Raw genomic sequence first — 24,039 nt, forward strand, 5'->3', positions numbered from 1 at the left:
TCCATTGACTCAAGAGGGGAGAGAGCGGCAGAGGAGGGACAAAATCTTTCCCTTCCCTGTAGATACAAGAAAGTGCAAACTGCTGCAGCCTCTCCTAGCTTGCATGTTCTTCACTATTAATAATTGCTCAGACACATGCTCAAACACTGGTCTGTTGCTAGCATAGCCAGTGTCTGCTCCTCAGAAACTAAGGAATATGAGATTAGAAATCCTGTACAGCCCCAATTTGGGAATGGATTTCAAGGCCCAAAGTATGGGATGCCCTGTACAAAATGGGATACCTAACTCTAATATTGTTAGACACAACTATCAAAATTTCCTCCTTTTCTCGATCCCCTGTTACCATGACTTCTGGGGGAAAGTATCATAAGGCCTGGGGGCCTAGAGCTGCATCTACACTGCAAAATAAATTAAATTTGATACCACTTTAACTGCCATGGCTTAATGCTATGGAATTCTAGGATTTATAGTTTAGTGAGATATTTAGCCTTCTCTGTCAGAGACCTCTGGTGCCTCAACAAACTACAAACTGCAAAATTCCAAGTCATATGGAGCAATAACTGTTAAAGTGATATCAAATTACATTAATTCTACAGTGTGTCAGCAGCCTCCAGCAGTACAGCATTTCAGCAATCCTTGACAGAAGTGCATATCCTGTAGCTCCTCATTCCCTACTGTGTTGGCACCCAGTACAACAAAGAAAGAGAGCAAGAAACATGCTCCAATGTCCTCTGACCACATACTTCTACCACTGCTACTTCCTGGAAGTTATCAGACTTCTAAGGAGCTATAATTTTCTACATACATGCCATTATTTTGAGAGTACTGTTGGAGTTCTTTTATTTAAAAGAAGGCAGCTAAAACACAAGAAAATGTGCCTCCATATTCCATGCTTTGTAAAGCAATGATGATGATGACTTCTGGTTTTAGGAAGATGAAATAAAAATAATTGTAATAAATAAATTGAAAACATGAAAAGGGTCAGTATCCAATATAACAGGTTGAACAATGTATGGCCTTACAGATGTAATTAGACTGCAGTTCCACTGTCCCTCACCATCGGCTATACTGCCTAGAGCTGATGAAGGCTGCAATGCAATAGCAATGGAAGGGCCATAGGTCCATCATGCCTGCAATTCTGAGTCTGACAACCTTTCCTAGAAATGACTGTTTGTAGTACTCTCAGAACAGTTCATAGAGGCAAAATTTACTGAATGGGTATGCCATTATATATGTATTTTTTATTCTAATAGCATAATGTTAGTAAACCCATACTATCCTGTGCATTTGGAATTGGATGATATAGGCCAGTGATGTGATATCATTTGTTTAACAATGGAGATAAACAACCAGAAGGTTCTATACTGGAAATCTTAATATCATTTACAGAAGTATGTTTCTCTGTGCATAAGGCAATGAAGGACAACTGCACGGTAACAGCAAAGATCCACATAATAATGGTTGGAGGTAGTAGAAGGAAAGACTGAACAAATTGTTATATTGTACCCCAAGGCTTACACTGAAAACCAGCAAGACCAGACTTCAAAGGATGAGTCGATACAAGACACAAGTATTTAAAATAATAATAAAAACAATAATCAAAATCTGTCTTAATCACCCTGGGCATACTGTTTTAATTATGCTGTAGATAAAGCACACCAATTCATCTTTAATCTGACAAATCCTTATGGACCATTGAGAATGTAAAGAGGATTAATTGAAGTAGATATGAAATACCAGAATACAAATTACTGCAAAGATTTCAGAACTGAAGCCAAATAATAGAGTGGTAATAGATAACCAGCATCTCCTTTCCTGCCACCAAATTCTCCTCCATTGCTCAACCAATTGCTTCCTCAGACATATATTAAAAAGACTTTCCTAGCCCACCATGTGCCACTATACATTTATCACCTTACCAGCAAATACCATCATGGTACAACTGTTCTTAAAGATATTTGTAGAAAATAATTGGCCAATGGTACAGAGGACAGGTCTATCCATAACTAGAATACATATAGTGAATCAGTTAAATTTACATAAATATGATTTACCAAGCTCCCATTGACTTAATGGGTCTGCTCTTGTTGGGATTAACAGTTGTATTTAGTTCTCTTCCATGTAACTTTTTCAAGTTAAGACAGGAATGTATATAACATAGCTCAGAAAAACATGTTTTTTATTATAATTTCTAGAACTCCTCTTCCAGTGGGGAGGGGGGCATATTGGAACTGTCGACCAAAAGTAACTTTTCCATGCTCTGCCACAGAGAGATCTGTTACTGCCTTATTCTGCTTGGGAACTTTCTTTGGGGTTCTAATTTAGGGATGCTATTCTTCACTAATATTCTTCTAGAAAGAAGCAACAAAGAATTTTAGTAATTTTCTTCCTGCTGCAAAAAAAGTGTTCAAAAACCACAGTTTTGGAACTTAGGGCCTGAACAGACAGCCCAAAATAAAGCTGCTTCGGGTCACTTTAGAGGACTGGAAAACAGCTTTGGTGCAGCTTCTGACCTCTTAAGATGTGTGTGTCATTTAAATAGCATACCCCCAAAGTGACCCGAAGCAGCTCTATTTTGGTCTGTCTGTTCAGGCCCTTATTTACAATCTGGGATTTATCCTGTGCAAAATTTGCACCTGGTTGGTTTTCATAAGAAGCAGTATTTTCTGTGTAGGGAACAGCATTTTCTATGCAGAAAATAATATTGCTGTGCAGAAATATGGCTTGCGACACAGAAAATGCTGTTTTCTCCGCAAAACATCCATGTGTGAACTGGACACACAGTACGTCCTGAACTGTGAATGTTATTGTCAGTCCAGGATTCTTGGCATCAGAGTTTGTCGCACTTCAGGAAAAAAAAACAAACATGTTTTTCAAACATCCTTTGATATTTTTGAATGTTCCTTCCAATGTTACTCTTTAGCCCATGGGTCGGCAACCTGCGGCCCGCGGGCCGGATCCGGCCCACGGAGGGCTTTTCGCTGGCCCACGGCAGCCGCCGCCGCCCGCCGCCGAAACCGGCTTTTTGCCTCTATGGGCGCCGCCATTTTTCTCCCAACATGGCGGCACCCATAGCGGTGAAGTCTCGCGCGACCTTCCCCGCCATTTTGGAAGAAAAAATGGCGGCGCCCATAGCGGTGCAGTCTCGCGCGACCCAGAAAAGGTCACGCGAACTTCACCGCGATGGGCAGCGGCTTTAAGGGACCTGCTGCCGCCCCAGGAGTGCCCCAAACGGGGCTCCGGAGGTGGCGCGGGCCTTTAAGAGGCCCGTGCCGCCGCTGGAGTGCTCCAAGAGGCTCCGGCTGACGGGCAGGGGGGGTCTCTGAGAGGCCCGCTGCCGCCGCTGGGTCCTCCAAGAGGACTCTGGCGACGGCCAGGGGGTCTCTTAGGGGCCCACTGCCATCCCTGGAGTCCTCCAAGGCCTCGGCGGCGGCAGGGCCTCTCGAGAGCCCGCTGCCGCCCCTGGGAGTCTCCAAGAGGACTCCGGTGGTGGCAGGGGGTCTCTTGGGCCCACTGCCATCCCTGGAGTCCTCCAAGAGGCCTCCGGCGGCGGCAGGGCATCTCTGAGAGGCCCGCTGCCACCCCTGAGTCTCCAAGAGACTCTGCGACGGCAGGAGGTCTCTTAGGGGGCCCGCTGCCATCCCTGGAGTCCTCCAAGAGGCCTCCGCGATTGACAGGGGGTCTCTGGAGAGGCCCGCTGCCGCCCCTAGAGTCCTCCAAGAAGACTCCGGCGACGGCAGGGGGTCTCTTAGGGGCCCACTGCCCGTCCTGGAGTCCTCCAAGAGCCTCCGGCAACGGCAGGGGTTCTCTGAGAGGCCCGCTGCCGTCCTGGGAGTCCTCCAAGAGGCCTCCGCAGCGGCAGGGGGTCTCTTAGAGGCTGCCCTGCACCCTGGGTCCGCTGTGCTGGCTGCTCCCAACGGCTTTTTTGCCAGCTCCTGAATGGGCCTGGGGGCCCCGTCAGGGGCCAGCAAAGATGGGGGCCTGGCTCCTGGAGGGTGGAAGCTCCGCCCCCAGCACGTGGCCCCGCCCTTCGGGGTGGAAGCTCCCGCCCGGCCCCCCAGTCAACTGAGGGAAAGCACACCCGGCCCCCCGGCTCAAAAAGGTTGCCTACCCTGCTTTAGCCCATCCACTATAAGTGATGGATTAGGTAAATGATGGATTAGGTAAAACCATTCATCTAGTTCAGGACTAGCCCAATACGTTTTGCTGCCTAAGATGTAGGTCAGAACGGTGCTCTGGACTGACTGCTGGCAGTTCAACAATTATGGGAAATGCAGCTTGGGGGTGTGGATACCTTTACCATGTTTTGCCACTCCTGTGCACCAACATCTATGGATCAAGTTAGGTACCTCATTCTGCCTAATGACAGGGTCCAGTGCAATAACATACTGAGGCAAATCTTGCAGTCTAGTATCCAATTCAAGCCAGCTATAGGCTTCTTTGAATCCATAAGCATGGTGAAAGCTGATACTGTTGTCCTTCTTGACCTAGAGGTAATGTACTCTACCAAACTCCTAAACAACATTTTTTTATTTGCAGGCCAAGAAGAGTTAGTGTTGCTTAATTTAGGGCTCACCATGTTAACATGCAGCATGAAGGCAACTACATATTAAGAGGAGTTTGGAAAGCTGCCTCTAGAATCTTACCTGTCCTTTGAGCTTTCACGGCCCCATTCTACTGGGCTAAAAAGACTGGAAGACACTGGGCTGATCCGATGCCCCCTCCCCCGAATCGCTCCGTTACCAAGTGCCCACTTAAATTTGAAATCGATACATTTGTGTCTGCAAATTAGAAATCGAATGCATTCTGTGTCTGCTGGCGAGGTGGCCACTGCCAATCAAGCTATCGTCATGGTGACGTTTGCAGGGCATCGGGGAAATGTCCTCCTTTTTTAAAGAGCCCAGGCACAGGGGTTTCAGCGGCTGAAGCAGTAGAGCGATGCCTCTCTCTCTCTCTCTCTTTTATAAACTGTGGGCTTTTGGGTCAGATCTGCCCCTGTCCCAGCAAAGGATGGGATTGCATACATTTTTGTTTTTGCTTTTAAAGCAACATTTTAGCTTTCCTTTTCCTCACCAAACAAATGTTTAAAATGTAACATTGATGTGAGGTCTTTTGCAACATTATTGTAGCTTCCTCCTCTTGCTGAACGCTTCCCCTGCCTTACAACTTTGCCATTGCCTTCCACTGAGGCTGAGAGAGAGTGACTCATGATGGATCAATTGGGGAATTTCCCTACATCCCAGGCATGTACCCCCCAAAAAATGTGCATAGATTGTCAAAGGGGTGCTTCTCTGCATCCATTTCCCTACCTCCCAGGCATGTCACCCCCCAAAAATGCGCCTAGATGGTCAAAAGAGGCTGCTTGAAAAAGGGGGGGGTTGTTGCTTTGATTGGGGGTTGGACTGGATGTCTCTTGGGGATCCCTTCCAGCCTTGGGATCATGAGGGAGAAGAGCAATGGGGAGGGCTGCGGAGCGGGAAGTAGACCACCCCCCCTTTTCCCTCTGACACACACACACACACACGAGAGAGAGAGAGAGGAATCTCTCTCCCTGCTTCAGCTGCTGGAGGCCTGCTGCTGCCTGGCCAGCGACCCTTCCTCCTCTCCTCCCCCGCCATCCCCTGGCTGCCAGGCTGGCTCTCGGGGAGCCCCTCTCTGGGTGCCAGGCTCCAGGTGGATCGGCTGCTCCCCGTGGCATGCAATGTGCCCTCATGGGGTTGACCACAGTCCCCCACCACGAGAGCGGCCTTGAATGGCCCCGGAGGGAGCATGGGCCAGCGGAGGCAGGAGGAGGAGGAGGAGGAGAGGAGGGGAGGAGGAGCGGAGGAGGAGGCATCCCCTTCCTCCTGGCGCTAGGAGCCCTGCCTGCTCCTTGCCCAGCAGCGCCCTTCTTCCCCGGGCTCTTTCCTCTTCCCCCTCCCCTCTGATGAGGGGAGGAAATGCCTTGCCCTTTGCCCACCCCCTTGACCTCAATCCCTCCCTCAATTTGCCTCGTCGTGATCGAGGCCAAGTTCTCCTTCCCAGGACCCGGGGTTTTTAAAAGAAACGGTATTTGTGCCGATTTCAAAAACACCGCACTAGGGGCCATTTACCACGGAATGGGGTGCAAGCCTCGGATCGCTTTTTGTGGATCCGGGGTGGTATGAACTTCCCGTGATGAATCGGTTTCAGAACCGATTTTTGGTTAGTGTGAGGCCCTAGGATGGTTGAGATTTCATTAATTTTTGTCTGCATTGTTGTCAGCTTTAAAAACTGACTCGGCTTAGGCTTTCAATTGTGGTGCTGCGTTTTTTAATGTTTGGATGTAGTCTTTTCATTAATGTAAATATTTTTACTGTCTAATGTTTTAACTTTTTAAAAAAAAACTGGATTTGGCCTGCCTAGATTATTGAGATTTTCATTCAGCTTGTTGGCAAAAAACACAAAATTTCTAATTGCTTCCTGAGCATAAAAGAACATGTGCCTTTTAAAAAATCCACAATGTGTGAAGTCGCTGGCACATTCAGCCGTCCTTTGTCCTTAAAAATCATTAAGCAATTTTACACCATGAGGTTCATATGCTTAAAAGTGTAGTACTGATTCCTTGAGGATTCCATGCCTTACTTCTTTTCCATTGTGAACACTTTCCATGAATCCTTTGACTAATTATTGATTTGTAAAAGATCTGCACTCTTGGTCCATGGCTGCTATGTTTCCTTCTGAAACTCCGTAAAGGACTATGTCAAAAGCTTTTTGGAAATTTGAGTATATATGCAGCATAGGCAACTCCTATGAGGTGGTCATGTTCAGCAATATTGTCCTATCATTATTATTACAAACAGCATAGCCAGTACTGCATAATTTAAACACTTAGACATCTTTAAGATGTTATTCCATCTCAGCCATGAGTCATGACATGAAATTTTAGAAGAAGAGGCATTAGACTATTTGTAATATCGCTACCATTTCTAGGCATTTTAATTTCCTTGGCTTCACATGCCCTGTTATGTTCTGTTTATTGGCTGCTTCTTTTTCAGGGGGTTATTGTTTAAATCTATCAAGAATTGACACTGATCTAGAACCTAATTTTAGTATTTAACACAGCGCCTTTATAGCCAACATGGACGCATCACTGGGGGTTAGTTTAGGGATGAGGAATTTCATTAATTTTGCATCCTTGATGAAAAAGAAGAGGTGCTTCACAGTCACGATTCCATGCTGAGAAAAAGAGACTGTACTTTGGGATCCTTTGGGAAAACTTTACACAAAAATGCACATGATTTCTCATGCAGAAAACATGCTTGGAGAGGACATTTGGGGCAAACACTACAGATTCCTATACAAAAATACAGGGTTTTTCACAGAAAACTCACAGAGAAAAACTTGTGGTTTTTCTGCATGTAATCCATGTTTTTTTTATGATAAGTGTAGGTTTTATGCAATCTGAAAACACTTTGATTTCTTTGCAGAAAAAAAAAAACCACATACAGTTGTCTGTGTGTAATTTCTTGGCAAAAACCTTGCAAACAGTATTGTTTTGTAGAATCCGTGTCTTTTGTGAAAAAAAATTCTGGTCCCCAATAGGTCTTCCAGCAGAAAAAAATGTGCATTTTTGTGGCACACATATTTTCCCCAACAAAGTATAAATAGTGCTCAAAAACTTGTGCAGAAACTGTGTATTTTCATGGCAGAGAAGAAAATGGCGGATTTTTTTTCATTCTTAATTGTGGGAAAATACTCATTTTCTCCAAAAATGGAGCCAAATCTTGTAATTTCAGAACATTTCAGAATATATTACAAGAGGAGGAGGAGAAATACAATGAAGAGGAAGAAGAAGACAATCAAGAAGGCCAGATCCTGTGACAGTATGAGTTTTGACTGTAAGCATGGCAATGAATTCACTGTGTATTTTACTCTGAATTTCAAAGAGCTATCCAAGGCACCGCTATGGTACAGAGCCTTGGTTCACTTTTAAAGTTCAAACTAAAAACTAAAATGAATTTACTGTCACAGAGACCATGTGTTTCTGCGTTGATCAAATTGTCTTGTGGTTTAAAAGTCAAGCCTCCACCACTCGGAGGTCGTTCTCCCTAGCTGCCCCAGCCCTTTGGAATGCGCTGCCCACAGAGCTCCGCTCGTCCACCACCCTGGCCCATTTAGGAGGACCTCAAAACCTTCTATTCCAACAGGCATTCCCCAAGTAATATCCGTGGGCCTCTCCTCTCTTTGTGGCCAAGAGGTTGGGCTGGGGCTTTACTGTTGGGTTTGTTTTTAAATATGTTTTATTGGAATGTTTGTATTTAATTATGTTGTGAGCCGCCCTGATGGAGGAAGGGCGGCATATAAATAAAAATTTATTATTTAAAGTGTTACTAGAGATGCTCTCAGAGCATATGAATGAATTTATATATGTTCTGAGTACATATGCCTTTCAGGAATCCTGTGACTTTGGCAATAACACATTGTAGGCAAACTGGAATGTGTAAACCACCTTCACACATAACTCTCTAAAACAGCGGATCCCCATTTTTGTTCCTCCAGTTGTTCTGGAATTCAGCTCCAGAGGCCCTAGCCAGCTTGACCAACAGTCAGGAATTCTGGGAGCTGTAATCCAAAACATCTGGTAGTCATTTTAGTCCACTGCTATAGAAGAAAAATTTTACTGGACATACAATAGTCAAGATATTCACAATAATTGCTTTTGGCAATAGTGGATACTATGGTAAAGGTTAATAAATGGCAAACACTATGAGCAAAATACAAACAAGTACCTTACAGAGTACAGTTCCTTTACGATGGTAAAATATTAATTCACATGGGCAAACTTGCAAGGAAGAAAGGGTTTGGAGTTTAGCAATGGGAAGCACTAGGACTGCAAAAAAAGACAAAGAAGTAGAAAAATAAAAACAATGTATTTTTCCTAATCCATACTCTCTCACACACACACCCCAGAGAAAGGGAAGCAGTTTTGGGAAGCTACAATATAAAGGGAATATACTCTATGAGATGGATTTTAGAGATGGCAAAATATTATCTCTCTTTGGTCTCGCTGAACTTTCCTGGGGATAAGGTAGGAAGCTTTGGAGACCAAGATAGCCAAATCCTCTATGCCAGGTTAGGGGTTTTAGGAAGAAAATATGCTAACACAATTCTCTGGCCAAAATCCTAGATTCTGTGTGATTTTAGATTAAAAGAAGCAAGTCCTAGGATAGGTGGTGATTTCAGCAAGATGTCCCCAGAAGCCTCCTCTCAGAACTCTTCAATGAAGCTACAAATAGACTTCACCCACATAACAAACTACCTTTGAATTTGGTGTCCTTTAAATGCCCCTTAGATGGCAAAGATCAACCTTGCTTGCTCATGTCTGTGTATTTCACAGTCTTGTACTGCCACACTTTGCTGAGGCTCACCTGAGAGAGATTATTGCTGTATTTTAAATAGCAAAGAGAGACAGAAGCATTGAGCTGATCACACAGTCTCCCAAAGGTGATTCTTCCAACCAGAGTAATATTCTGTCCATAGTACACTGCCAACAGGGAGAGAAAGCTGGAGGTGGGATTAAGGTGTCCAATAATTCCATCATTATTCTTGACACAATGAGTGTTGGTAAAGGGATGTTAATTATAAGGTTTGACCACTACAGGCTTCCCCCCAGCTAACCCTTTTCCTTAGCCAGACAGAGAAGTTCCATTTTAGAACACATAGATGCATATTTTCCAGAGATGTTGTACAATATGACCATCTTTGGCTACATAAGGTAATTTGTTCAGTACCTCTTCAATGGATACATGGATTCATCAGAGCTTGGAAGTTACATTTTGAACTACATTTTGAACTACCTAGAAAGCACACTTGTCATGCTGGGCAGTTCTGGGATCCTGTGAATCATCAACAAAGGCATTATTAAATTTTTATTATTTTACAAAGTAAAATAATATATAGTTCTTATAGTTTCAGCCTCTAGATTGTGGAATGGCAAAACAGATGTCCCAGACAATTCCTCTATGTTGGCTCAAGATATTGCTACTAACAGTAAAAGACCTGTATTTGGCCATGATTAAACTCAGCAGGAAGAGTCACAATGAATTGCTTTAAATGAAGCATGACCTTACAAAGTCTTGCTACAGATCAAACTGATTTAGATTTTTTTCCCCCATGGTTTTGTACATGAAGTACAAAATAGGCAGGAAGGTATGGGAAAGGACAGAAAGAACAAATCACAATAATGTGTCCATGTATTTCTGGTTTCAATGCTAATTTAACATCTTCAACCTTATGAAAAGCAAATAGTAGTGATATTGTTTATTGCTGTCATAATCTTCCCAATGCCTTTGGCAGTTTATTTGAATCAAGTATTGAATGACTAAGAAACTGTTTGAAGAAGACTATTCAAGATAATTAGACCAAGATGAACATAGAAAAACAACAGAATATCATCATTCAAATGACCTTGAAAACCAGGGCTGCTGGTTTTGAGTTCACCCAAAAGTCTAACATATCAAAACAGTGATTACATCAAAGAATCATGCAGGAGTTGTTTATATGACTCTGTTCTTTTGTGTCAAGAGGCTAACCATACTGACCTCTGGGAGAAACTGCAATATGGTAAATGATAGGTGTACTTTGGGGTGTTTTTTTAAAAAACTAATAAGATTGTTAATAATTTAATTTACTCAGAAATCTCATTGAACTGAATGAGGGTTAATCCCACATACATGTATGTAGATGCAGCCTGGAGCAAAATTCTGCTTGTTCTCCACTCCTCCCTCTTCCACTTGCCATGTCCCATGTCTTTGTACTCAGCCAACATTGATCTTTGTGCTTAGCCAGGGAAGCTGTGTCATGGGCAGCCAGGCTGAGGACTCAGAGGATGAGGCTCTCTGTTCTCAGGTGAAAGTGGAACCTGAGGCTGAGCCAGGCCCTAACTCTGTTTTGCCAGTTCCAGCAAAGCCTGTGACTCAGCAGCCCAGCCTCCCCCTAGCAGAGGTTCCAGGCTTGGGAGACATAGAGGAGATATAGAGGAGCAGGATGAGCCTTCAGCGAAAGAAGGATAGAAAGGGCGTGCCTCCAGCATTCCTGGAGGTTATATGAGAAATGTTCAGCAATATCCAAACATCTGTAATTAGGAACTGGATCAATATAAACAGCTGTGAGATGCCAAGCATCTCCATAAGAGCCTATCTGCATTCCCTGGTGAAAGCATCTGGATGTGACTCCCTCAGGCTTTGTTGCCTGAATCCTTGCTTCCTAGACCTCGGATTGACCTAGAACTCTTGACCCTGGACTGGACTCACTGACCTGCTCTCTGTAACCCTGAACTTGCTCCTGGTTTTGATCTATTGGACACTGGACAGGGATTGTGCTCTTAGGAGTTTATCAAAAGGGAGGAATTTCTCTTAAATTCAAATGAAAAAAAGTGGGGCCAGAACGCATTCACTTAAAGTCATTAGTTTAGCGCAATTACGTGAATGTGCATTGCGTTCGAACTGGCTTCCCATTGCCCGAAAATAGCATGCCATTGCCTGAATTTGTATGTAGCAGTCTATCAAGCAATAACGTGAAACCACATGATTGCGTTCGGACTGACTTCCCATTGCCCGAATTTGCGTGTAGTGGGTTATCATGCAATAATGTTAAACCCCATGACTGCGTTCAGATTGCTTGCCATTGGATTATACTTTCAATTTTCCTTGCCTGATAAACTCCTTAGATTTGCTTTCTTGCTGCTGCAAAGCTTTGTATGTGTTTGCCTTAGCCTTATCAACCATTCCATTGGCTGCTTTCCCAGACAGGCTGATCCTGTGCTTTCCTGGCCCTGGTGCTCTCCTGAGTTAGTCCCTGTGTTGGTGCAGGAACTGGTGGGGGTTCACACACCTGTCCCTCCACCAACCCTAGATCAGGTATAAGCATGCCATTCCTTACCTTGCCAGCCTTCAGTCCAGCTGAGAAGCCCCAGTTGCTATGTCTGACATGGAAACAGGATGCCTGGTTGCATCCACGTGGCCAAGCCCCTTGTTTCCCCGTCAGACATGGCAATTGGGGGCTTCCCATGTATTCATGGCTGGAAAGGTAAGGAACATGCAGGGGCTCTTTGAACAGCCTTGTTTTATCATGGATTCTTACAAACTCCTCTCAAAACCAGGGGTAAATTACCCCAGGATAAAGTCTCTTTACACCAGGGACAACCTGGATCCTCTGAATCCATGTCTGGACAGGCAGGATCGGGCCTGGTTTTGCCCCATGGGTTTTGGCCTGCACCAACCTCCAAATTACATTTTTAACTGAGACAACCCCAAAGTGCACTATACCACAACCATTCACTTCAAGAAAGAATGTGGAAGCATTTAGGCATCTGGTTTTCCCTATCCACTTGGTACACAGTGTTCGAGATCTGACTGCATTTTTAAAAAATCTAAAGATACTAAATTTAGCTACTGAACAGGAGGATCCTGCATACTTTATGACATATCAAACTGGGATTTAATTTTATGACGGTCTGTTATATCAAACACAAGGTATAACTGCCCAGCAGTTTGGCTCCTCTTGACAGGCTTTGGCTGTTCGAGTGCATCCTGTGCCTATATGTATCTCCAGACCTGACAGATGCTTAAAGATGCTCACTTCACTCTTCCTAGAAAGAACCCTAGGGCCTCGTACTCAATAGAGCCACATGTGGTTCTCAGAAGGAGGTTCTTTGATAGGATTGCCTGTTCCTGAGTCTCCAGTTTTTGTGAGTCAGTTCCAGGCAGGACACAAGGGTGTAAATTCTCCAGTTTGAGTGGGTTCAGTTCTGAAGGAAAAGAAAGCACTATGTATGAATTCTCAGCTTAGTTTTTAGCACAGTAGCTTGCTACAAATTGCAAGGCTTAATTGATTTGTTGCTGTAACTTGCAAAGATTCTCTGTTGGCTTAGATCTAAAATGTATCACAGAAGTAATGCAGTTTGACATTACTTTAACTGCCATGGCTCTATGCCAGTGGTTCCCAAACTGGGGGTTGCCAGGTTGGGAATCACCTCCCCCTCCCCTTCTCCCCGTGGGTGCCGGCGCTGGAGCAGGCATCAGCGGGGAAAAGGGGAAGGGGGCAGGCTTCCCTCCTTTCCCTTTCTCCCTGTGTGTGCCCGCGCTGGGGTGGGCATGCACAAGGAGGAAAGGGTGGGGGTCCCTCCTCCTCTCCCTCCCTTCCCGCGGGTGCAGCCACTTGTGAGGAGGAAGGGGCGGGGGGCCCACCTCCTCCTCTCCCTCCCTCCCCGTGGGTGCAGCCACCCGCGAGGAGGAAGGGGCGGGAGCCGCCTCCTCCTCTCCCTCCCTTCCTGCGGGTGCAACCACCCACGATGAGGAAGGGGTGGGGGGCCCACCTCCTCCTCTCCCTCCCTCCCCGCGGGTGCAGCCACCCGCAAGGAGGAAGGGGCGGGGGGCCGCCTCCTCCTTTTCTCCCTGGGGCTGCCAAGCAACCGCGGGGAGAAGGGGATGGGACTGCAAGCCCCAGCGGGCTTTGCAACCAGAAGTCCCACCCCTTTTCCCTCTGCGGCCTCCCTAATTGGTTGGGAGGCCGGGAAGGGGCGGGACTTCTGGCCGCAAAGCCCACTGGGGCTTGTAGGCAGCCAAAAGTCCCACCCCTTCCTGGCCTCCCAACCAATCAGGGAGGCCACGGGTGGGACTTTCATCCCCAATGGGGCGTCGGGGCCCAACAAAGGTTGGGAACCGCTGCTCTATGCTATGCTATGGTATGCCTGGGATTTGTAGTGTTGTGAGATATTTAGCTTTCTCTCTCAGAGAGCTCTGGTGCCACAACAAACTATTGTTACCAGAATTCCATAGCACTGAGCCATGGCAGTTAAAGTAGTGTCAAACTGGATTGTTTCTGCAGTGCGGATATAGCCTAAGTGATTTAGAGGGGAAATTACAGAGACTGAAGGAACAGCTACCAAGAGCTGGAGGGACAGATAGAGTTAGGAGATGGAAACAATCTTGTTTAAATAAAATAATTTAGTTTTTTTTAAACAATACTTTAAAGAGATAGCAAACATCATGTCTAACATAAAGGTTAGCCTTAGGTAGGAAAAGGCAGCAAAAAACTATGGTTTCCTACAGTTTGAACAAATCTCATATACTTTTTCATGACTGCTTTGAAACAAAACCACTGATCTTCAAAAACTGTGGTTCAATTGAACTATTGGTAGTGAGAACAAGCCAAGGTCAAACCGTGGATTCAGATTCTGGCTTGTTCAATAACTACTACACGGGCTGCAATGAAATCACACTTTTCCAAGTCTGATTGTAGTAGGAAACTTTAGGTGGGTCACAGTGGCAAGAATACTCTGGGCTGCTCCTGGAGTTTTCTAGCCCCCACGCTGCCCTGCATTTTCCCCATTACCTCCTCATTTCAGAGTGACACCAGATGGCTATTTGTACATCATTCCACTGTGCCAGCCATCATGACCACTACTGGCATGGGTTGAGCCCTCTGAGGTTGAAAATGAGGTGCCCATGGGGCTGGGTGCTTCATTGTGACCTCAGAGAGAATGACTCACACCACCATCAGCAGAGCCAGGCAGCACAGCAGGATGCTATGTAAAAAGCTGCCCAGCATCGCTCAGAGTGTTGCAAATTTTCCTGGAAAATTTGGAGCAAAAGGTAAACCTTTTTAAAGTGGTTTCTGGAGATGGTCCAGATTCAACATGGAACTTAGCCTCACATTGTGAAGACAGATCATGGTGAAGACGACGTGAAACTGGTTTAAACAGCCCTTGGAGACATGCCCCAAGTGGAATCAGGAGTGAAAGAGGATGGAAAATGGTATATGGCAAGTTTAAATCTCATACAGGCATGCAGCTCATAACATGAGGATGCTATAGTTCCTCATAACATCTTAAAAAGGCCATAGTAATTTCCATTTGTTTCCCTAGGAAATTAACTTTCTCTCACAAAGTTGTGGAATTTACTATGACCTTGGGTTATCTTCTCCAGCTTGATAAGCTTTTATATTCCTCTGCAAAAACATGGTTTCCACAATCTGAAGAACAAGGGTTTACCTCAGTTCTCCTACTGGAGTTGCTTTTTGGAATACTACTTTATAATATCAATGGATATTAGCATGATATGAGAGCATTGCAGACCCTGCTGGAAATCATGAATGTAAATGAGTTAATAAAAAAGGCAATATATTATTTAGTATTTTTTCAGTGGGTTACTTTAGAACTGGCCATTAATAAGCATCAAGTAATTTAAAGTTGAAGGGGGAGGAGAAAGCACATTATGCCTCCAGATGAAGCAAATTTTCAGTCAATGTTTCCTCCAGAAAAGGGGGAGAAAAACCCTGCCAATCAAACACTAGGACATTGCTGACTCTTAATCATTACCAACTGCACAGAGCTGATAAGACTAATGGCAAAAAAAGGGGCAAAATGCTCATTCCTAAGGAAAAAAGATTACTTTCCATGCCAACAGAAGATGAACACCCATTATGATCAAACTGGATAGAAGAAGAATTTAGAGTCTGAAACAGAGTCTCCAAAAATGTAAACCTCTGAAACTTTACTGTTAAATCCACAGAGTCCTTCCCATTTATAAAACTGGGGGATTATCAACTAGCAGAGAGACCATATGCAAGTCTCCTTAGAAGCAACCTTCATCAAATACAGTGGGGCTTTCTCCAAAGTGAAAGTGCATAGCAAGGGTGGGGCATCATAAAGTTGAAAGGATTGGATAGACTGAATTAATTCAGTACCCTACTATCCAGGAATACATAACTAAAACACTCCCAAGAGATGGCCATTCAACATTCAGTTAAGTACCTTCAAAGAAGAAGAGTCCACCACCCTCTAAGGCAGTCTGTTCCATTGCTGAACAGCTCTTATGGCCACAAATTTCCTCCTAATGATTAGCTGGGACCTTTTTTCTTGCCATTTGAATCTACTGGTTTGTGTCCAAGTTTCTGGAGCAGCAGAAAACAGTTTCACTTCAACTTCTACATGATATCCCTTCTGTTTTCAAAAGTGAAGAGTCTCTCAGTCTTTTCTTCTCCAAACTAGACATATTCAGCTCCTGAAGCCATTCCTCATAAGACTTGTTTTCCCTACTTTCTGCCATCTTGGTTACCCACCTCTAGAAATGTTCCAGCTTGTCAATATCCCTTGATGACTATACAAAGTATGATCTGTGTTGTCCAGAAGTAGACACAATAAACGGTAAGCGCAAAAGACATGTGTCATGACTGCTAGATGCACAAAGTCATCACAACTGTGGTTATGGTGTCTTCCATAATATACCAGTCCCAGCATGTTGGGTGGACAACATGATTCCTTTTCCCAGGGAGAAAATGATGGTATGTATTGTGGAATTATGCTAAAATATATAAATTGTAGTTCTTTCTCTATGCTGTCAAAACTATTGTGAGCATTGGAGGTTAAGACTGGAATTATTCTAATGTGTAATTGGATACATTTTGTAATTAGGAAAATAAAATGTGCAGTAGGAAATAAGTTTTAAGGCATTTGGCAATATGAGTTTTAATCAGAAACAAGGTTATGTCTTAAAACAGTTAAAAAGACAAAGAAATAGACCACGAAGAAAGACTATGGTTACTTTTCAGTCTTTATAACCTTATATTTATACTATATTATTGAGACCAACTACTTAGCTGTTCCATTTGTGAGCAAGGAAGATATATATGCATGCACAGATATCAAGCTGATGTTTTAGGTATGGGTTATGGCAGTTGTGGTCAAATGCATCCAGCATTACTTTTGTACCATGGCTGCACACTTTTCTAGCACTTAGAAAGTCCATCTTGACATCACTACATTTGGCATTTGCAAATTTTGTCCATTCTGGTTCAGTCCACAGTGCCATCACCACCCAGGCGAGTCCCAATGTACTTGCAGTCAAGGCCTCAGTGAGCTTGTCTCTGTGAATGCACAAGAAACCAAAAGACTGCTATGAAGGAGATGCTTCTTCCTGCTGGCACCATGTGTCCTTTTGCAATCTCTACGATGTGCTATATCATCATGCAGGATAACAGGTAGTGCTGCATGGAATGTGGAGAAATTTAAAACAAGGTTAGAATAACATACCTTCCAACTTTTGACGACTGAAAACCAGGTCACATGTGCTCAAGCAACATCAGAATGTGGGGAAAATGGATAAAATTATTAATAAGGAAGAAGAAATAAGCTAGACGAGGCTGCAGGAGTTTGCCTTTGCCTAAGCCTACTGGGAAAGGCAAGATTCCACCCCATCCTGTCCTTTCTTCTCCTTCCAAATAACTGGGATCACCCCTGCTAAACTGGGACAGCTGAAGGGTATGAAATAAACTCTGGGACAAGAAACAAATTATTTTCTATATGAGAAGGTGTCTCAGCTTCTCTAGCAAGGAAGAATTCTCATCCTATAGGATACTCAGTTTTTAAGGTTGTTTAGAGTTTTTAATACATTTTATATTTTAATGCATAGTTGATTTGACTTTTAAAATTGCTTAATTGGTTTTAAATTTTTATAGTAATTCTTTTTAATGATTTTGTGTTGTTTTAACTTGTATTGTTTTAAGTTTGCTGTGCGCTGGCTTGAATCCCTATATTAGAAGAAAGGTAGGATATAAGTAAGTACAGTCGGCCCTTCTTATACACGGATTTAAGCATACATGGTTTGAAAATGTTCCAAAAAAGTATAAATTTACCTTGATGTTCCATTTTTTATTAGGGACACCATTTTGCTATGTCATTATACTTAATGGGACTTGAGCATACACGGATTTTGTTATACACGGGGGATCTCGGAACCAAACCCCAGCGTATAACAAGGGTCCACTGTAATAATAGTAATAATAATATTAATAAATAATACTCAGAGGGATGAACTAAGGTGTGAGTAGAATGAGCCAGCTGCAGCACTTTTTATATCTAGACCTGTGCATGCCTAGCACTGACTGTCTATGGGAGAAGATTAATTTTCTTGCTAAAAATGCAAGAAGACACTGCTGCGTTGAGTTCTATGCATTAAGAATGCTGTATATAAGACATTGCTATTTTATTCCTAACACCCTGCCATTTTTCCACTACCGTAATGATGCATTCATGCTCATCTTACTTAGGGTTAAAGTTCTCTGCAAAATGTCATATGCTTTTTAAAGAGGTGACCTTTAAAGAACAGCCCTAAAATCAATTTCCTCCCTGGCTGAGGTCAGAGTTTGGGGCTATAGCATTCATGATTTTGCACAATTTTGGACCTAAAAATGTTTCAAATAATTAGAAAACATGCATAGCATATTTAAAAAGTTGTCTTTCACAGAAACCTGTAGATTATAATTGAATCAGCATGACTAAACCACCTGAAATATGACATGGCTTTACTGCAGGAATGTTTGCAAAACCTTCTCTGTCTGAATTTCCCCTACTCTGAAATATGGGATTCCAAGTTATCTGACCATTCCGCCCCCAACCCCCACCATCTCCCACCACCACAATAGCACTGATGCATTAGTGGTTGTATTATGTTTCTGTGTCTTTTCTAGACTTTGTTCAGACTGAAAGACACCATGCTTTGCTCAGCTTCAGTTTTCAGTGGGCACTTCCTAACGGAGAGATTCAGGGGAGGGGCATCCAAATCAGCCCAGTTCCTTCCAGATCTTTGATGCCAGTCTGAATGGGGCCAACAAGTGACAAAAGGTCTAGAAACCATGTCCTATGCACACCAATTTGGGGTGCTTGGTATGTTTAGCCTGAGAAAGAGAAGGTTAAGAGATGACATGATAGTGACTTTTACATATTTGAAAGGATATCATATTGAGGATGGAGCAAGCTTGTTTTCTGCTGTTCCAAAATGAGATTAGCAAAAGTAGAATTTCAACAAGATAAAAGCATCTTTGCACAGTATTTATCATGCAATGTCAGATCTGTCCTGCTGCTACTTTGCATTCCATTCATTCCTAGAGTGCTCCTTTTCATTGACAGATTTATGTCCCAATTGCTCTGCTTTTCCATTATGGATTTCCATGTGATAAGTGCCTCCCGCCACAGTTCTGCTTCTCAGGAAGTCACGGTGTGAGTGGCCATGACTGTGCTCCTCTCCCCCTCTCCCCACTCCACCTTGCTATTCTCAAGCAGGCTGTTTTCCTTTCCTAGTTCTTTTCTTTATTTCATCACATTGCCTTTATCGTGCAATTGCAGTAAACATGTAAATAATAAAAATGCAAAAGCTCACTGGGTAGGGCATAGAGCAGGAAGGAGTGTTATAGAGACTATTCAGGAGAGGGAGGGAGGGAGAGAGAGAGGAGGACCATAGATCGCCAACTAACACAATTGTCACATGAGAGCAGGCTGATGCGATAAAGTTCTAAGACACAGAGCAACAGATTCAAATTACAGGAAAAGAGATTCCACCTATACATTAAGAAAAACTTCCTGATGGTAAGAACTATCCAACAATAGAATATGCTGCCTCAGAGTGTGGTGGAGTCTCCTTCTTTGGAAGTGTGTAAACAGAGGCTGGGTGGCCATCTGTCAGGAGTTTCTTCCTTCATGGCAGGGGGAAGGACTGGATGGCTCTGGTGGTCTCTTCCTGCCCTATGATTCTAAACACAATCGAAGAAAAAGGTTGGTATCACAGAGTTATAGAAATATAGAATAGGAAGGGATACCGAGCACCAACTACTCGAACCCCTGTCAGTGCAGGTATACACAATGGGGCTTTCTTCACTGGCATTTGGGACGTCCGGAGGACGTCCCATTTTAAAAAAGGGGCGTCTCTTATAGACGCCCCTGGGCCTAGTACGGACTCCGTCCGTACAAGATGGCGCCGGCCCTTCTACATGGCCAACGCCATCTTTGCATATCGGACGCTGAGCGTCCGTACAGGTCGCGTCCTTTGTGACGTAGCGAGTGCACCCCTGGCGCCTCGCTACGTCGCAAACGCGACTCGAAAAGAAGCTCCATTTTGGAGCTTCTTTTTCAGTCCGCAGGGGAGCCGCGCCGTGTGGAGGCTCCGGCTCCCCCGCGGACTAGCTGGCGGTGGCGGCAGAGCGCCGCAAAGTGGCGGTATGTACCCCGCCCATTAAAGCATCCTTGGTAGGTGACTATCTACCCTCTCTTTAAAAATATCACCTAAAGAATTATAATTTTCTGAGATAGTCTGTCCCATTGTATTACTCAGGAAGTGAGAATGAATATGTCCAATCTGCACTGGAGAAATAATACAATTTGACATTGCTTTAACTGTCGTGGCTAAGTGCTATGGAATTCTGGGATTTGTACTTTTGTGACATATTTAGCCTCTGTCAGAGAGTTCTGGTGCCAGAACAAACTACAAACCCCATGAGTCCATAGGATGACAGTTAAAGCAGTATCAAATTGCATTATTTCTCCAGTACAGATTCAGCCTGGATATGTACATATCTGTGAACGTTCCTGCATTTAAATGTATCTGTGTGAGAGACAGTATATATAAAACTTACACGAGTTAAGTACTGAATTTATTCATATAAAACTGTCCTAATTTTAAGAATGCTATTTCCTTACAAAATGTTAAAATATGAATATACATGTATGTGTGAATGAAAATATGCACATTAAAGTACCAAAATACGTTGCTTCACATATATGGAGATTATCACATGCAAAAATAAAGCGACTTGCCCCTGTCAGAATACAGTCACTTACAGGATGCAATCAGAAATTATCGCATGAAAAATGCTTCCAATGCCACTGAGTGACTGCATCCCTGTTCCCAGATGCACCCAGCTGGCTGATTTGCAAACAAGGGAAATTTTGCAATGTGTTTGCAAATTGGTCGGCTGAGCACAGCTGGGAGCTGGGATGCACCTGGGATGCAGTCACCCGGTGACATTGGTGGTATTTTTCATGTGATAATTCCCAGTTGCATGCCCTAAGTGACTGTGCCCCAGCAGGGATAAGTCACTTTATTTTTGCATGCAATAATATCCTATGTTGAACAGGCATGACATCTACATGTAGATGTAAAGGGAATCACAGGGGTAAAAATTTAGAGAACCACTGTATTCTTGCAGCAATGAAGCCTTTTAGAATAATTTTCCAAGCTTTTATAAAAATATGAAATGCTCACTAATATTGTAGTCTCAGTTCATTTTCTGTGAAAGAAAGGGAAATGATCAATAAATAATGGGAGTCAACCCCATTCGGCCCCCTGATTTCAGTAGGAGTGTAAAGAGTGGCAGAGTGACTCCAGAAGCAGTGAAGATAAGTGCTTTAACTGAAATTAAATAGGCAGTTGTTTGGGCAATGGGTTGGTTCCTCATTTAGTCATGATTAAAGGATTTTTTACTGAAATGGTAAAACTTCAGTTGTGTGTGTATATGACTGCATCTGCACTACAACAATAATCCAGGTTGATGCCACTTTAACTACCATGGCTCAATGCTATGGAATTCTGGGAATTGTAGTTTTGTGAGGCATTTAGCCTTCTCTGTCAGAGAGCTCTGGCGCCACAACAAACTACAGTTCCTAGAATTGCATAGTATTAAGCCATGGCAGTTAAAGTGATGTCAAACCGGATTAAATTCTGCAGTGTGGATGCAATCCTAGTTTTCAAGTTGTCTGTTGACTTCTGGTGACACTATGAATTTTATGGAGTTTTCTTGCAGCAAGAAATATTCAGAAGTGGTTTGCCATTGCCTTCTTCTCTGACCTACAGCATCTGGCATTCTTTGGCAATCTCCCAACTGTTAACTAAACCTGGCCCTTCATAGCTTCCAAAATCAGACAGGATCTGCTGCTTTGAAATGCCCTTAGAAAACATATTATTTTTAACTAAATTAAATTAATTTGATTTCAGTAGATCTTCCCTGAATGTGACTGAATGTGGAATCAACCCAGATTTATTGCATTAATATTAGCAAAATTTAGCAGCCAGGTAGACAAGATCTATCTAACTCACATTTTTGTGGATGTTACTTGATAAAGCACACTTGGTCATCTAGAAAAAACACTTTCAGACTAATCTGACTGTCAAAGGAAATATATATGCAGACAGAACCAAAAATTCTGATTGAATATGAATACAATGAATGAAGAGTTTAATATTATTTTAGTCCAACCTTGTATGGAAGGCAAACTCATTCTAGGCAGTCATATAATGAGTGATGTAAATCACAGCAGGCTCAGAAAATGAGATGCCCCACTTTTTCTTTGGTCTCTTGTGAACTCATTAAGGCAAGGAAACATGTTTCCATGAGCAGCTCAAATCACACAAAGAAAATACCGGTCTACATAATATGAAATACTTTCAACAAAGAGAACAATTATTTTTAAATTATGTGCCAAGTTACATTACAGCAGTTCTTTTCCTGAAAGCTTCCAAACCTATGAGGTATATTTGATTTTAAAATTAATTGATACATGGCATTACAAGAGTTTAAATGACATGTGCTTCATTATGCCATGAAATGATTAGCCACAAGTGAAAATCACACTAGGTTTAAGCTGTAAAAGCAATACATCAGCTTGCAGTCAACAAGTAGCATTAACAAAGTCCAGGACATGAATGCCTGTGAAGTAATTATTTCCTGAAAAGATGCCCCCCCCCCAAAATTGGAGAAGATTAGAAACCTTGAAACACAACTACATAGATACAGATAGATATAGCTATCATCATAAAATTGAAAGAGATCACAAGGCCCATCTAGTAGAACCCCCTGTCATGCAGGAAAATACAAAGCACCCCAAAATAATTTCATCCTGCCATTTGTCCTGGAAATATCCCAGTTTTTCTCTCTTCTCCCACTTTCCCTCTTTATCTTTAGCTTACTTCAGTTGTTGCAGACTGAGAGCCTATACAGACTGGCACTTTGTGCTGGCCTAAGGGCAGAGCCAGGGCACAGTGTGTGCACACTAGATGCCCTAGCCCCACCCCCAGGGCCCCATTTTGGTGTGCACCAGTCTACACAGCATGTGCCATCATGGTGCCGCTCTGGCACTGAATCTACACGCTGTAGCGCCAAAGGAGCATCATAAAGCCGTGCCGCCACGGCTGTGACACCCCTTGGAAAGCGCAAAAAGGAGCTGCTTTTTGCAGCTCCTTTGTGCTCTCCAGAGGCTGGATTGGGACCACGGTGTGCAGTTGCCGCGGCCCTGATCTGGCCAGTACAGGGGCGGCTACATGCCACCCATCTGTACAGCCCCTGAGTTCAAAGTAAAAAGGTTGCTTGCACTCAGTTCTCAGCAAGGAAGAGAGGAGTGGTTGGAATCTTGACTTTCTCAGTAGATTCAGGCAAAAGCAAACTGCTGCAGCCTCTCCTAGCTTGTGTGTTCTTCCTCATTAATAACCTTTGCCATATGACCATGCTGTAATATTTCATGGCCATATGTACCCCTTTTCATATTTTAAAGTATTGGATGATATGCATAAATGGTGCACTTTCCTACAGCTTTGTGGCTTCCCTCCTTCCATGTGCCTCCAGAGTGAAGATTTCTGACTTGTACTGCCTATGAAAACTGGCAGGGCCATCACACCATTGCTATCGAACATTCCTATATAATTTAATGATTTAAGTATTTATGTATGCGATTATATATTGTATGCGATGGGTGCAATGTATGTTGTTTTAATAATAAATTTTAATTAATATAAAAGATTATTCCTATATGATTAAAATAATAAATTTTAATTAATATAAAAGGTCATTCCTATATGATGGTGGGCAAGGATGTTCACTGAAACAATTTAGACACTCCAGAGCACACTTTCCAAACTAGGAGATTGGAACAGAAGCTGACAAATAAGATTCAGTGTGTAAAGTAATGCATTGCAAAGCAAAAACTAAAATAGATCTACTGCTAGAATCAGAATTGGTTGTGACTGTCCAAGAAAAAAGATCTTGGACTCACAGTATATGGCTCAATGAAAACATTGGTTCAAAGCCAAACTTGACATTACTTTAATTGCACTGTTAGCAACCATACCTGCAGGACCTTTTTTAAAGGAATATCAAGCAGAAAGTAGATTATTTTCATTAGGGCCCCTGTGCTTGACTCGGAAATTACAGCTGGTTCAAAATATGGCAGCCAGGCTTGTCTCAGGAACATCTAGG

The sequence above is a fragment of the Sceloporus undulatus genome, chromosome 4, assembly GCF_019175285.1.
Source record: "Sceloporus undulatus isolate JIND9_A2432 ecotype Alabama chromosome 4, SceUnd_v1.1, whole genome shotgun sequence".
Lineage (NCBI taxonomy): Eukaryota > Metazoa > Chordata > Lepidosauria > Squamata > Phrynosomatidae > Sceloporus > Sceloporus undulatus.